The sequence below is a fragment of the Schistocerca gregaria genome, chromosome 4 (genome assembly GCF_023897955.1).
Source record: "Schistocerca gregaria isolate iqSchGreg1 chromosome 4, iqSchGreg1.2, whole genome shotgun sequence".
NCBI classification, from domain to species: Eukaryota; Metazoa; Arthropoda; class Insecta; order Orthoptera; family Acrididae; genus Schistocerca; species Schistocerca gregaria.
The window spans coordinates 280660462-280677744 of NC_064923.1; the positions used below are offsets into that span (position 1 = coordinate 280660462).

Here is a 17283-nt window from a genome sequence, read left to right on the forward strand (position 1 = left end):
CAACGACGTGTTGAGTCCAAGACAGGTCGAATTGTTGCACCAGGCTGGGCGTAAGGAGGTTCGACACGATGTTAGGCGTTATCCCACGGTTTTCGTCGCCTCAGTGTATGTTGTATACAGAGAGTTTGCTTCAACGTGGTACCGCTAATTAACTCGACAAATACGCCTTGTACGGAAAACAGGTTCATTATGAAAGGGGATATATCTCTGCTAAAACTCACCACCCCCTAACCCCCCGCCCCCACCTTCTGTTTTCAAATGGAATCCCCCATTTTTATTGCAGATTCGGATTCTACGCCAAGTAACACCTAGGGCTTACTAAAAACATTTTTCCCATTTTCGCGATTAAGAACCAACTTATTTGATTCTATATTTTGTTCTAAATAATTGATATAATTGTTAAAAATTTAATGTAATTTTGCAAACTGATCGAAAGCTTTTACGCCTAGACATTTAAAAGTCCGGAAAATACGCTACTTTCAACGTAACGTATCTTTCTGTTCCCTTCTCGGTTGGTTTCAGTGAGCCCCTACACCATGCTTTCCTCCTCATTGATTCCACCCACTACGCACATACTTAATTCAGTGCACCGTGCATCTGTGACAGTACAACTGTGACACATATGCTTTAAATATCTTATGAAAAAGCCAATTGCCGGCCGCGGTGGTCTCGCGGTTAAGACGCTCAGTCCGGAACCGCGTGACTGCTACGGTCGCAGGTTCGAATCCTGCCTCGGGCATGGATGTGTGTGATGTCCTTAGGTTAGTTAGGTTTAAGTAGTTCTAAGTTCTAGGGGACTGATGACCACAGCTGTTTAGTCCCATAGTGTTCAGAGCCATTTGAACCATTTTTGAAAAAGCCAATTGTAGATAGTTGTCGTAAGGAGTCAAGAAGTGCTTCTTCATTCACGTTGCAACAGATAAGCGAACTGACAGCACAACAGAACAGTAACTATGTTATGGCAGTGGCCACATAAAAGGCATTGCCAGCGTCAAGTCTCACCATTGCTGCCACTTCAGAAGTAAGAAGTTTAGCAGTAAAGTGATTTACAAATTGTAGGTGTAGTGAACGTTGATTTTAGATGGGGAAAGCAGGGCGTGGGTGAAGCAAGCATAACTCTGGAGAGGAGTGGTGCAGAAGAAGCACGTTCTGCAAAAAGTCTCTACCCTCAATGTTGATTGTTAGCTTTCTTTGTAGAGAAGGATCTGTAGGTAGCATTTGAAATGCACTGAGATTGCTTATCGTTGTATATTAAAAAAAAGGCTGCCAGAAACGAGTGGTACCAGAAGCCTCATCGACTCATTAGTTCGTGGTTTTGAAACTCCTAAAAAAGTATCATTTACACAGGAAGTTTGAACAGAAACGCCTTCAATACAATGTTTTCGTTTGTTATTAAATTACACTATGCATTTCAGACCCTGTGGGTCCATTTTCAGTTGAAAATTGTCTGATATATTTGCTCTTGAGTGATGTGAAATGCATTTTCCAAACACACAAGAAAGAACATTTTTTAACCTATTGATATCAGCAGACACTGGTCGCACACCGAGGCACTCAAGACACACATTTGTTTACAACTTCTTCTTCCTTGCTTGTTCGGAAAAAGCATTTCACCTCACTCATGAGCAAACGTAAATCACTTATTAAACTATTTGCACCATAAGCTGGATCCACAGATTCCGAAATGTATCGTGTAATTTAATAAACCACAAGAACATTGCGACTGAAAGCGTTTCTATTCAGACTTACTGTGGATTGAATACAGTCACGTTCACAACTCCAAAACATGAGAAAAATTAAATAAAATAATATTTACCTTTCGTAACATTAAAAATACAACTTTTGAAAGAAAATTCTTTTTCATTCTAAAGTTTAATTAGGTTCTAATGATTTTGATTCTCGGAGAAAAAGGAGTGGGGGTAATAGCTAATATCTGATTGCACTCGGGGATAACGGCCTCTAGGAACCACTATTTTAGACCGTCGTATTCTGCATTACGTCTGAAATATTTCGATGATGAGACGTGTCAGTTACAACACTGCAACTGACGACAGGTTCGATGGCACTCTGTCACTGTAGGATCGAGTGTCGCACGGATATAATACTGCTATGAAAGAAATAGAATGACTGATGCCGCGTCAACGACAGGATCATTAAGGACTATGTGCAGGCTCGGGTTGAGGATCAAAAATGGCTATTCCACCATCTGCCTTAAGCAATGAAAACTATAGAAAACCTAAATGGCTTGACAGGAATAAGAACTGACGTTCCTCCCAACTGCGTTTTCAGTCCCAGCTCGCTGGCTGCTACTGTTACCAACGACCTCTGCGAGTTTCGCTATTTATGTATCAATCAGGTGGTCTCATGCAAGACGTTGTGTCTTGTGTGTTGTAAAAAAAGGATGATTTGTCTGACTAGTCGCCTTACATCTCATTGTTCATGCGTAGTCACGATGTTCCCATATACTGCAACCATGAGTCACGACTTCGCTGGTACAACAATGGAACTCGTGCGGCTCGTCCGTTATTACGCCCAATTTGCGACAGCTTGCGATGGATTGCGTGCTTTGGCATTCTCGTGTATTTTCCATAATGGTACAGTGCTCTCATTTTCACCACAGATTGCCGCCTTTCGTGATTTACCGGTCGGGCAGTACTCCAATACGTCCATCTAACGTCTTGTCGTCTATTACCTGTTTGTCAGTTGTTTGTCCGGTTCCAGTACGTGCTAATATGTCAGCTCATAGGTGGCTTAGGAGCCTGTTCCAATCCGGCGGACCATCACAATTTGTCCTTTCCCAAGTCGTTTAAATCAGTAGCTTTCCCTGTTGTCTTAGTCCCGGTTGGCCTACTTCTTTCTTGTTATCCTGTGCATCAATTTTCTTCCGCACTGTGTGCCTCGATTGATCTAGGCGTTCTAGTTCTCACCGCAAGCGAGTGGTCATTACATTCTGATCTGCCAGTGTTAAACGCTGTGTCATTGGCGGCGAAGACATATTGTGGACGATAACCTTTATTCTAGTCATTGAGTAGTTATTGGTGAAGTGTACGATATGTCCTATGTTATACAACGCAGTCCACGTTTGATAAGAGGTGGACTGCTAGTAATACTGAGCAAGCAGTGGTGTACACTGAGGAGGCAAACGCCATAGAATGCCTCCTAATATCATGTCGGACCACCTTTCACCCAATGCAGTGCAGCAACCCTATGTGGCATGGATTCAACAAGTCGTTGGAAGTCCCCTGCAGAGATATTGAGCCATGCAGTCTCTATAGCCGTCCATAATTACGAAAGTGTTGCCGGTGTACCATTCTGTGCACAAACTGACCTCTTGATATTGTCCCACAAATCAGCGATGGGATTCATGTCATGCCAAATCTTTCCCTCTAACTGTTTAGAATGTTGTTCAATCGCGTACAACTGTGGCCCGGTCATTTCACGCAGTGTTGCTTGTGTGTTAGCACTGACAGCTCTACCCAAACGTCACTGTTCTTGGTCGTTACGTGAAGGCCGTCGGCCATTGCGTTGAACATGGTGAGAGATAATGCCTGAAATCTGGTATTCTAGGCACTCTTTTGACACTTTGGATCTCAAAATACTGAATTTCCCAACGATTTCCAAAATGGAATGATTCATGCGTGTAGCTCGAACTACCATTCCCGTCGCGCGTCCATATTCAAGTCGGAAACCTTTTCACCTGAACCACCCGACTGCAAACGACAGTTCCGCCAATGCACTGCCCTCCTATATCTTCTGTAAGTGATACTACCGCCGTATGTATATGTGCATATTGCTATTTCATGACTTTGTAGCCTCAGTGTATAGCATACAGCGTGCTGCGCCGAGTGGCCGTGCGGTCTCAGGCGCCACGTAACGGATTGCGCGGCCCTATCGCCGCAGGTTCAAGTCCTCCCTCGGGCATGGATGTGTGTGTTGTTCTCAGCATAAGTTAGTTTAAGTAGTGTGTAAGTCTAGGGACCGATGACCTCCGCAGTTTGGTACCTTAGGAATTCACACACATTTGTCCATTTTTTTTTCATACAGCGTAACAATTAATATTCGCCGAAAAGTATACCACTAGTAAAAGTTATTTATATTGAAATGGGTTTCTTTTGTACCATTTTAAGGCATAGAAATCGAAAGTGATTGTAACCTAAATTACTTTTATGGTAAAAGTTATTTATATTGCAATGGGTTTCTTTTGTACCATTTTAAGGCATAGAGAGCGAAAGTGATTGTAACCTAAATTACTTTTATGGGCGATCTGGACTATACTGTGTGGAATAAAACATTAATATATAATACCTCATTTCCAAAATGTTCGCTAATAAGTAAAAATACTGATTAGATTTCATGATTTCTTCACTTTTGGTTATCTATAAAAAAGGAGTGCACCTCCGAAATCGGTGTGTCGGCCTGCTGGGCTGTTTCTGTGTGAATGAACACAGGAATCGCCAGTATTTTTATACGAACTGAAAAGTTATCCTTGCTAAAACAGAAGTTCACTTCCTGAAAATAACGATAGCACATTTGCACTCGTGACGAGAAAGAGAACGTGCATATACTGAAGAGAGCCAGTGATTACGCGCGGAGAGAAGGTAACATGTAAACAAATGTACATGTGCGTATTCGCCCTGCGTCAGTATTTTCGGAAGGAAACACACTATGTAGCTCCCGACCTTTCGCAGTGTGCTCTTCACATGTTTAATGTTCTCTGAAGAAGCTGAAACTTCACCTGTTTATTTCCTTGCTAGTCTAGTCCATAACAGATATTCTTACTATGGTGACAATGTAATTTCAAGAAACTGGCATTAGCGGATTCTGTCAGCAGTGCAACTACAGTCTAAATTTGGAGTTTCAAATGTCTAGTTACCTTACAAAAATTTGTGTGCGTATCCGTTTCTCTATCCATTTAATACACCAATTTTTAAATTTGTGCAGAACATTGGCATGCTTCAATTTCACTGAGGTGCTCTGATGCTGTGGTTTGATTGTGTTGTACCTGCGAATACAATAGTACAAGCGAGCAGCCGTACTCTCTGAGTTTAGAAGACAACGCCGATTCAATCTGGAGACGTGTCCTGACAATCTTGCATTACTGCACCATTTATTTAACTCTTTCAGTAATTCTAGTGCAAATGGGTATCAGTGAAGAAGGTGGTCCAACGCTACCGACACCTTTTGTGTGCTGCTCGTTTTGAATAATCTACACACGTAATCCGTTTTATATCTCACCCTTTGACAGGGCTGGAATGATACTTGCATTCAACCATAAAATTAAGACAAGAGTATAAAATACAGTTCTGTGAGCGTAAAAATGTGTTATATTCCCGACACAGATCTTATAACGGAACTGTACGTAAAGAGAGTTTATTTAACGTCCAATGAAGAGTGGCATCTTCAGAGACAGATTAAGCATTAGTATTGCACCAAGATAGCGAACCATTGGGCAGACATGTACTAGGAGGAAAAATCTCAATATCCACTTTACATGATTTGCATACGTCGGTGCGAGGATACCTTTGCGAATAACATGCCGATTTCCTTCCCCGTTCTTATCGGTTCCAATCTTACGCTCCGTTTTCGATATCTTAGGAGTTGTATAGCAATTGAATTTAACTACAATTTCATTTAGATGGGAGGCATTATTCAGAAATAACGAAGATATTGACAGCATATGTAGGTTACATACAACCAGTCGCTTTTTTATTTTGGTTGTACCATTGACTAGTTCTCAAGCCAACGCAGGCGCATCCTGAGATGGAAGAGTTACAGGAACATTATTCTCTGTACCATGTGCAGCTGGACGTGATGTTGGCCAAAATTGAGACATTATTTACCGACGTGTTTTCGGAACGAGAAGATCTTTATATCTTAGCACACTTGCCATGTGGTATCCATGGTAAATTAACTCTGATAACGTGCATTTCAACCAGCTTACACACACACGCACACACACACACACACACACACACACACACACACACACAGTATTTAGGTGCAGTTGGTTTCACAGTAAACAAACAAGGAACGTACAAGGAGTATGAACATGCTAGATATCTCCCTTGTCATATCGCGGTCTTTGACATCTGATGCATTAAATTACAGAATAATATATTTACAAGTATAGATAGTGGACTCAAGTGAACATTGTAAACTGCAGGTGTGTTCGTAAGTTGACAACATACATGGTAAAATCTGTCAAAATGTTTCGGATCAGCAAACAGCGTAAAATATTTGCTATATAATTAAAGAATGAATGAGTTATGAGCGTACGTGTCAGACATAGATGATCACTGAAAGTTGTTGATGTGTATCTTAAAAAGAGCTTTTCTTTGTGGATGGCAATATAAAATAAGTCCGAGCAAAACAGTTTCAGGCAACCTAACAGAGGGAAATAGTGGTTACGCTTGTAACAGCATGAAAGAATTACAAACATCATGGCAGGCACAAACGCTGTATCGTGCAAGAATAGGATTACTGATTGTTTGTTGGTTAAATAACAATAATAATAATAATAAAAAGTTATACAGGAAGATGAATATATCTTATTACAGTCGTATTTTAAGGTATTTTGGTGCCACGATGCCTTTAAAATTCTATAAGAAAAAGTGGTCACTTTACATTTACAGAAGTTAGTGCCCCAGGCCTTGTAAATATATGAAGCACTCCGTCTTCAGGCCATAAGTGGCCCATCGAGACCATCCGACCGCCGTGTCACCCTCAGATTGTAGGGGTGTGTGCTCAGCACAACACTCTCCTGGTCGTTATGATGGTTTTCTTTGACCAGAGCCGCTACTGTTCGGTGGAGTAGCTACTCAATGGGCATCACGAGGCTGAGTGCACCCCGAAAAATGGCAACAGCGCACGGCGGTCCGGATGGTCACCCATCCAAGCACTGGCCACACCCGACAACGCCTAACTTCCGTGATCTGACGGGAACCGATGTATCCATGATACCAAAATTGGTTATTAAATAAAGTTCATTAGCAATTCTTGGTGTTAATCATGAATGATGTCCTTCAAATTGTTTAATTTTGTTTATTAAGTATTTTATGACGTGATTTCAATTTAAGAACGCAAATATCTGTTATCCACCTATAACTATTTGTCAGCAATATATATATATATATATATATATATATATATATATATATATATATATATATATTACTTTATGAGTTATTTTAGATTGCCATGGGTCCACACAGGTAGACACCTGCAGCTTTCTGTGATCATCTATCTCTTTCACGGGTGCCAGTAACTGATTCACTTCTTAATTATGTAGTAAATATTTCATTCCTTGTATTTACCTGTAACTGTTCTGATATGCATTACATACACGTTGTCGACGATGAACACGTCTGCATCTTGTACACATTATGTATGCTTATAAGCATTTTTATCCTGTAATTTAATGCATCTCATGTGAAAGATCACGATGTGGCGAAGAGTGATATGTAGCACGTTCATACTCTTTTTACTTGAACGTTCTGTGTTTGCTAACTGTGAAACTGGGTGTGACTAAATAATGGTGTGTGTGTGTGTGTGTGTGTGTTAGTGCATGAAATGTACGTTGTCGGAATAAATTTGTCATGGATACTATGAGGCTCTACAATGTAAGTATTCTAATACATAAGGATCTTTTCGTACCGAAAAAAATTCAGTAATTTATGCCTCAATACTTGTACTCGTTATTTTCACCAGTCCCAGTTCACTATCGTCTAACTGCACATGGTCCATTAGATCTGTCTGGGATGTTTCCAGGCACGTCTTCGACCTGAAATCTTATCGATTGGAGTTGGCTCTAAGCACTATGTAACATATCAGCTGAGGTCATCAGTCCCCTAGACTTAGAACTACCTAAACCTAACTAATCTAAGGACATCACACACATCCATGCCCGAGGCAGGATTCGAACCTGCGACCGTAGCAGGAGCGCGGTTCCACACTGAAGCGCCTAGAACCGCTCGGCCACCGCAGCCGGCCTGATCGACTGGAGTAAGATTGTCTTCAGTGATGAGTCCCACTTCGAACTGAATGCAATGTCCAGCGAAGAGGTGTGCAGAGACTCCTCGGGTAGCGGGGTGATACCAGTCTGACTGTCGCCCGTCATACGGCCCGACAACGAGGAGTGATGGTCTGGGGTGGCATTTCGTTTCATAGCAGGACCGCTTCGGTTGTCATCTGCGACGCCCTTACAGCACAGAGGTACGTCGACTACATTCTACGACCAGTTTTGTTGCTCTTCATTACTAGCCATCCTGGGTTTATATCTCAGAAAAATAATGCCCTACCTTGGGCAACAAGGTCACCAGGTATCTTCTCAACTGAGAACGTTTGGAACATTATGGGCAGAACCCTCCAAACAGTTAGGGATTTTGACGAACTAATGTGCCAAGTGGACAGAATTTGACACAATATTCCTCAGGAGAACATCTATCAACTCTATCAATCAATGCCAAGTCGAATAACTGCTTGCATAAGGGCCGGACCTGCTCAGTTTGTGAAGCTCTTTCTGTTGAATAAATCATCCAATTTTTCTGAAACTGGTTTCTCTGTACCTGTACATCAGATCTACAGATTTACGTCCCATTCGGGTAATTCCTTCCTTCCTTCCTTTCTTCGTGGTGCTTCGTTTTTTTTTTTTTTGTCTTAGAGGGTTAAAGAGTCTAGTAGATCATAAAAAAAATCAAAAAAGTGACTGGCTGCACAGTATACCTACATAAAACGCCAATTTAAATCAGTTCGTCATCCACAATGGCCAAAATGAGCGTTAAGTTCATTTGTGACCTGCTTGAGGTGTTTCTAGAGGCAATAAACCGAAATCATGTTGAGAGTAATATGCTGAATGGATAAAAGGGCGTACCAGGTGCACCTTAGTGCCACGGTGTTATCGTTAGCGGTTTCGCCGCTAAAAGGAGCAACAGGCGATGGACTGAGTTGCGGCCCAGTGGGTGGAAGATTCGCCTACCTTGCTTCCGGCCGGAGAGTTTTAATCAGGGGTCGCGACCTGCTTAGTTAACGATTATAAGCAGATGAAAGGCAGCCATTAAATCTTTCAAAGCAGGAACAAAAATGTAGTAGCGGAATCTAGAAAGCGGTAATCGCGTAATTGTAAGAGCTTATTGGCAGTGGCGGTAAAAGCGGGATGGAAGAGAAATTTCTTGCTCACGGTTTGTTTACAAAAATTTTAATATCCATAGGCTGCGTTGTGAATGTCGCTACGTAAAAATGGGGCTTTGAAGGCAATACTATAAAACTCCAAACGTTTGAATTTGTCTTCGAGAACGCAGAAGTGAGAATTTTTGTCCTATACACTAGACGTTTTCAAAAAGTATCAGGAATTTTGTAATTTCGCGAGTCGTATTAGTACGATTCACTCGATTTTTCGTTGTTGTGCTGGTAAACATGTCTGAAATGTATCTGTTCATTAGTAACCACATTAGATGTTTAGTCCGTCGTCAGTTGTGAAGAACGTTACACGTCTTTGCTTACGAGTGGGGATTTGTGATTTTTTTTTTAATTGAAAAGTTCTCCTCCCCATAACGAAGGTCCCGAAATCTGTAGCTTTGAGCGTCACAGAAGCGATTCAGCCTTTGTTTGAGACTCTCCACTCGACTCCAAACAAAAGCACCTGCAATTTGCAGACGACTGCATCCTGCACGCTCGATAGCCGCTGGCAGAACCTTCTCCATAGCTCGGATGATGCCCCTCCAGAAGACATACCGAGTACACATTCGAATTCTTTCTAACTCTGGACGCTCTGAGGGCTCCATAATGTATCTGGCATTGGACCGCCTCTAGCTCCGTGGACCTACCGGGCGAGGTGGCGCAGTCGTTAGCACACTGGACTCGATTCGGGAGGACGACGGTTCAAAACCGCGTCCGGCCATCCTACTTTAGGTTTTCCGTGATTTCCATAAATTGCTTCAGGCAAATTCCGGAATGGTCCGTTTGAAAGGACATGGCCGATTTCATTCCCCATCCTTCCCTAACCAGAGTTTGTGCTCCGTCTCTGATGACATCGTTGTCGACGGGGCGTTAAATACTACTCTCCTCCTCCCTTGGACATCATCGGATAGTGATGAACGAGCGGTCACCTGTCCAGTCTACATCTGCATCTATACCTACACACAGACTCTGCAAACAATTGTGTGGTGCCTGGCGGAGGGTACGCTTTATCAATATTAGTCATTTCCTTTCCTTTTTCAATCGAAAATATAGCGAGGGGAAAACGACAGCTTATATGCCTCCGAAAGAGCCCTAATTTCTCGTGTGTTATCTTCATAGTTCTTACGTGAAATGTATGTTGGCGATACTAGAATAGTTCTGTACTCAGCTTCAAATGTCGGTGCTCTAAATTTTCTCATTAGTGTCCTTCGAAACTTAGAAAAGCTTCACACAAAGGATTCCCTTTGAATTCCCGAATCATCTCCGTAATACATGCGTGCTGTTCGAAACTATCGGTGACAAATCTAGCAGCTCGCCTCTGAGTTGCTTCGATGTCTTCTCTTAATCCGACTTGGTACGGATCACAGACAATGAGCAGTACTTAAGAACAGGTCCACTAGCGTCCTGTGTGCGGTCTCCTTTTGCAGATGAACCACACTTTCCCAGAATTATCCCAGCAAGCCGAAGTCGACCATTCGCCTTTCCTACCTCGTTCCCACATTCCTCACATGCTTGTTCCATTTCGTATCTCTTTCAACGTTACGGTCGGATATTTAAGCGACGTGACTATGTCATGCAGGACGTCACTAATGCTGTATCAGAACATTACGGGTTTGTTTTTCCTACTTATTCACACTAACTTACATTTTTTTCTAGATTTAGAAGAAGCTATCAGTCACTAAATCAACTAGAAATTCTACGCACGTCGTCCTAAGTCCTTCTATGGTCACTCAATGACGACAGTTACCTATACACTGCAGCGTCATCAGCGAGCAGTCGCAGATGTCTCCACACCATCTACGTCATAACATTTATGTATATAGAGAAGAAGAGCGGTCCAATCATACACTACTGGCCATTAAAATTGCTACACCAAGAAGAAATGCAGATGATAAACGGGTATTCGTTGGACAAATATATTATACTAGAACTCACATGTGATTACATTTTCACGCAATTTGGGTGCATAGATCCTGAGAAATAAGTACCAAGAACAACCACCTCTGGCCGTAATAACGGCCTTGATACGCCTGGGCATTGAGTCAAACAGAGCTTGGATGGCGTGTACAGGTACAGCTGCCCATGCACCTTCAACACTATACCACCGTTCATCAAGAGTACTGACTGGCTTATTGTGACGAGCCAGTTGCTCGGCCACCATTGACCAGACGTTTTCAGTTGTTGAGAGATCTGGAGAATGTGCTGGCAAGGGCAGCAGTCGAACATTTTCTGTATTCAGAAAGGTCCGTACAGGGCCTGCAACTTGCGGTCGTGCATTATCCTGCTGAAATGTAGGTTTTCGCAGGGAGTGAATGAAGGATAGAGCAATGGGTGATAACATATCTGAAATGTAAGGTCCATTGTTCAAAGTGCCGTCGATGCGAACGAGAGGTGATCGAGACGTGTAATCAATGGCACCCCATACCATCACACCGGGTGATACGCCAGTATGGCAATGACGAATACACGCTTCCAATGTGAGTTCACCGCGATGTCGCCAAACACGGATGCGACCACCATGATGCTGTAAACATAACCTGGATTCAACCGAAAAAATGATGTTTTGCCATTCGTTCAACCAGGTTCGTCGTTGAGTGCACCGTCGCAGGCGCCGCTCCTGTCTGTGATGCAGCGTCAAGGGTAAAAGCAGCCATGGTCTCCAAGCTGATAGTCCATGCCCCTGCAAACGTCGTCGAACTGTTCGTGCAGGTGGTTGTTGTCTTGCAAACGTCCGCGTCTGTTGACTCAGGGATCAAGACGTGGCTGCACGATCCGTTACAGCTATGCGGATAAGATGCCTGTCATCTCGACTGCTAGTGATACGAGGCCGTTGGGATCCAGCACGCCGTTCCGTATTACCCTCCCGAACCCACCGATTCCATATGCTGCTAAGAGTCATTGGATATTGACCAACGCGAGCAACAATGTCGCAATACGATAAACCGCAATCGCGATAGGCTACAATCCGACCTTTTATCAAAGTCGGAAACGATATGGTACGCATTTCTCCTCCTTACACGAGGCTTCACAACAACGGTTCACCAGGCAACGCCGATCAACTGCTACTTGTGTATGAGAAATCGGTTGGAAACTTTCCTCACGTCAGAACGTTGCAGGTGTCGCCACAGGCGCCAACTTTGTGTGAACGCTCTGAAAAGCTAATCATTTGCATATCACAGCATCTTCTTCCTGTCGGTTAAATTTCGCATCTGTAGCACGTGATCTTCGTGGTGTCGCAATTTTAATGGCCAGTAGTGTGCTTCCATCGGGTGCCTCGTTCTGTACCCTTGTGTCGCGTCGTCTAGAACGACGTACTAGATTCTGTTACTGGAGACGTCTTCGACCCAGTGTGATACCTGGGAACTTATGTTCAGACCTTCGCTAACAGTCTGTATGTGCCACAATGACAAACAATTTTCGTAATTTTGGGAATATGGAATCTGCTTTTTGTCCTTCATCCATAGTTCACAGGATATTCTATGAAAAATAGCATGCGTTGAGAGTCGACGTTGATACACCGACAAATCGGGTATCTTCGTTCACTGCGTGACCATGGACCGGTCCAAACACGATTGGTCTTTACTGAAATTCTGTAACGTCTCCTAGCACACTCTTCCCGTACAACAGACTAGCGTTCTCTCACAAAAAAAAGGCTCTGAGCACTGTGGGAATTAACATCTGAGGTCATCAGTGCCCTAGAACTTAGAACTACTTAAACCTAACTAACCTAAGGACATCACATACATCCATGCCGGAGGCAGGATTCGAACCTGCCACCGTAGCTGTAGCGCGTTACCAGACTGTAGCGCCTAGAACCGCTCGGCCACTCCGGCCGGCCACCGAATACACACACACGCACACAATGCCACAAATTAGGACAGCAGTGGATGGTGAGTTCATTGCTTGCTGCCAGTTGTGCACACCGTGTACGGCGCTCTGTGCTCTTTTAAGAGGGTTACTATACTCTGATCAAAATTACTTTATGATTGACGTTTGAGCGAGACGAGTGGTAAAGGCCAGCCGCCAGCCATCCTTAGTTCTTTCTCGAGCACCATATACTCGTAATGTTGCCAGTTTTGTAGGTACACACTTTTGCCTACCATTGCTGGCTGCACAACGACAACACTGCCCCCTCCTCTCCCTCCGCACCATCACTGCAATCTGTCCATCACAGGGTAATTTTAATCGGAGTGTAATATTTTGTGTGGTGAGATTAATGTAGGTGTCGAAAGAAACCTTAGCAATTAAGTGAAAGTATGGAAATCGGGGAGACGTCGGGGGAAGTGGACACCGGTCCTCTCAGCTGCGATTTCAGTCTAATCAGTGCACCACGTCGCTCGGTTTTGTCACTCTCGCACCAGGCGACTCTAGAGGAAAAACAGCACAGGTAGTCCCAGTCTCCAAGAAGGGTCGTCGAACGGATGCCTATGTCGCTGACATCGATCTGTTGTAGAATTTCAGGACATGTTTATTGCTCGCGTATCATGTCGTTTCTGGAAACGCAGAAGCTACTCTGTAGGAATCAACATGGATTCCGGAGACAGAGATCGTGTGAGACCCAACTCGCTTTATTTGTTCATGAGACCCAGAAAATAATAGATACAGGCTCCCACGTAGATGCCATTTTCCTTGACTTACGGAAGGCGTTAGATACAGCACCGCACTGTCGCCTGATAAACAACGTAAGAGCCTACGGAAATGATCAGACCAGCTGTGTGGCTAGATTGAAGAACTTTTAGCAAACAGAACACAGTATGTTGTTCTCAATGGAGAGACATCTGCCACAGGGCAGTGTTATGGGACCATTGCTTTTGACAATGTATGTAAATGACCAAGTAGATAGTGCCGGAATTTCCATACGGCTTTTCGCGGATGATGCTGTAGTATACAGAGAAGTTGCAGCATTAGAAAATTGCAGCGGAATGCAGGAAGATCTGCAGCGGATAGGCACTTGGTGCAGGCAGTGGCAACCGACCCTTAACATAGACAAATGTAATGTATTGCGAATACATAGGAGGATCCTTTACTGTATGATTATATGGTAGCGGAACAATCACAGGTAGTAGTTGCTTGTGTAAAATATCTGGGAGATTGAGTGCGGAACGATATGAAGTGGAATGATCATGTAAAATTAATTGTTGGTAAGGCGGGTGCCAGGTTGAGATTCATTGGGAGAGTCCTTAGAAAATGTAGTCCATCAACAAAGGAGGTGGCTTACAAAACACTCGTTCGACCTATACTTGAGTATTGCTCATCATTGTGAGATCCGTACCAGGTCAGGTTGACAAAGGAGATAGAGAAGATCCAAAGAAGAGCGGCGCGTTTCGTCACAGGGTTATTTTGTAAGCGTGATAGCGTTACGGAGATGTTTAGCAAACTCAAGTGGCAGACTCTGCAAGAGAGGCGCTCTGCATCGCGGTGTAGCTTACTGTCCAGGTTTCGACAGGGTGCGTTTCTGAATGAGGTATCGAATATATTGCTTCACCCTACTTATACCTCCCGAGGAGATCACAAATGTAAAATTAGAGAGATTCGAGCGCGCACGGAGGCTTTCAGACAGTCGTTCTTCCCGCGAACCATACGCGACTGGAACAGAAAAGGGAGGTAATGACAGTGGCATATGAAGTGCCCTCCGCCACACACCGTTGGGTGGCTTGCGGAGTATAAATGTAGATGCGGGCTTGTGGTCACAGTCTGGGCAGATGAACTTGGGAGGGTTCGCCTGGAGGTGGGCTGGCGCCGTGGGAATGCCCCGGACAAAGGAAAGGCCGGCGGTGGTTCGGCGCGCCGTGCGCCGGGTGCCGGGTGGCGGGTTCCGGCTGCGAGCCGCGTCCTTGCAGGGCGTGGCCGGCCGCACAGCTCCGGCGGACCCGCAGCCGCTGGCGGGCTGGCGGGCCGCGCCAGTCGAGCTTGCCGCGCCAGCCACGGCGGCCGACCGCAGCCCGATTCGCCCTGCTGCAGCAACCATCCAACGCCCGGCAGCTGCGCCGGTGAGTCACGCACCAGCTCTGCGCTCCCAGCAAAACGCTCTGCCCTTCAGGTACTTCCAACTTCTTCCAGAGAGCGGGCGTAGCTCGTCCGTGTTCCAGTCTCCACCACGTCGTTCAGAGGTAGAGGCTAGATTAAAACGTAAACACCAAAAGATCTGAGCGGGATTCGATCCCACGACATCTCGGTTTACGTTAAACTGTAGGGTCCCTTTCCTCGGGTGGATAACGGGTGTAGGTTAACGAGAGGCAAGTCGACTAAGTGGTCTCCAACTGAGACACGTGCACCAGGTCTTTGAGGCACACGAAATTATCCAGTCTCTATCTACGATGCCGAGTGGATCGTGGCACAGAAGGAGAAACACTGGACGTAGCGAATGCGGCAAAACACACGGGCGATATTCTGAACACGTGCTGTTTACACCTTTAATGTTGTTGATCTGCCAGTCCTCAGTTGCTATTAATAGACCAATCGGCTGGTTCAAATGGCTCTGAGCACAATGGGACTTAACTGCTGTGGTCATCAGTCCCCTAGAACTTAGAACTACTTAAACCTAACTAACATAAGGACATCACACACATCCATGCCCGAGGGAGGATTCCAACTGCGACCGTAGCGGTCGCGCGGTTCCAGACTGTAGCGCCTAGAACCGCTAGGCCACTCCGGCCGGCGGAATACAGGGTAACAATTATTGAACTACATGAAAAGAACGTACATTAGTTATAAACTACGGCCTGCACACGCTTTATTCAACATATAAACGTTACTACAGATATTCGTATTTAGGTTATGGCATGTTCGATATGCCTGACACTATTGGCGATGACATGGTGCGGCCGAAAAGCGAACTTCTGCACGACCCGCTGAAGTGTCGGAACATCGATGCTATTGATGACCTCCTGAATGGCTGTTTTCAGCCCAGCAATGGTTTTGGGGTTATTGCTGTACACCTCGTCTTTAATACAACCCCACAAAAAGGAGTCGCATCTGTTCATATCCGGAGATATGGTGGTCAATCGCCAGCAAAAGTGGCCGAGCAGTTCTAGGCGCTACAGTCTGGAACCGCGCGACCGCTACGGTCACAGGTTCGAATACTGCCTCGGGCATGGATGTGTGTGGTGTCCTTAGGTTAGTTATGTTTAAGTAGTTCGAAGTTCTAGGTGTCTGATGACCTCACAAGTTAAGTCCCATAGCGCTCAGAGCCATTACAACCTTTTCTTGTTTTGGCGGCCAATCGAAGCCCTTGCCAATGGCCTCTGGTTACCCAGAGCTAGAATGCGATCCCAAAGGTTCTCCTCCAGGGCATCAAACACTCTCCTACTTCGACGAGACCGAGCTCCGTCTTGCGTGAACCACATCTTATCGAAATCAGGGTCACTTTGCGTAAGGGAGATGAAATTGTCTTCCAAACTCTTCAGGTAGCGTTCGGTAGTCACCGTACCATCAAGGAACATCGCACCGATTACTCCGCGACTGAAGGTGGCACACCACACAGTCACCCATTGAAAGAATGACACCTTTCGAAAATCAGTGTCACTCTGGATAATGGGAATGAAGTCATCTTCCAAAACCTTCACGCAGCGTTCGGTAGTCACCGGGGCCATCAAGGAGTGTCGCACCAATTATTCCGTGAATGGACATTGCACATTTTACAGTCACCCGTTGGGAGTGAAAAGACTTCTCCTCGGGCATGAGTGTGTGTGATGTCCTTAGGTTAGTTAGGTTTAAGTAGTTCTAAGTTCTAGGGGACTGATGACCTCCGATGTTAAGTCCCATAATGCCCAGACCCAATTGAACCATTTTGAAAAGACTTCTCGATCGCAAAATGCGGATTCTCAGTCCCCAAAATGAGCCAAGTTTGCTCATTGACGAACCCATCCAAATGAAAGTTGGCTTCGTCGCTAAAGCAAACCACCTAAGTGTATACTAATTCCCATCAAGTCTCGCAGCCAACCGTGCAGTTTGAATATCCTAACACAAACGGTTCAGTAGTTATGCGATTTTATTTCATATTGTTAAATAACTGTCACCCCGTATGTTCACCGTTAAGCTACCTTCAACTGGCTATTAGCAACTGCCACTGACAATTACCATAACAAAAGAACAGAAGCACCAAATTTG

The 17283-nt window shown here is 44.6% G+C and overlaps 1 protein-coding gene across 3 annotated transcripts in view; it reads left to right on the plus strand.

The window, feature by feature from the left end:
• The window catches only part of LOC126365864 (uncharacterized), a 664271-nt gene that overhangs the window by 294938 nt on the left and 352050 nt on the right, over positions 1-17283 (plus strand). The window contains exon 1 of one of the 3 annotated variants that reach the window (XM_050008535.1): positions 15089-15164. The exons of the other annotated variants lie outside the window; for them this stretch is intronic. The gene's annotated coding sequence lies outside the window, so the exon portion shown is untranslated. Of the gene's footprint in view, positions 1-15088; positions 15165-17283 lie in introns of those variants that run through there. 3 annotated transcript variants of the gene reach the window in all.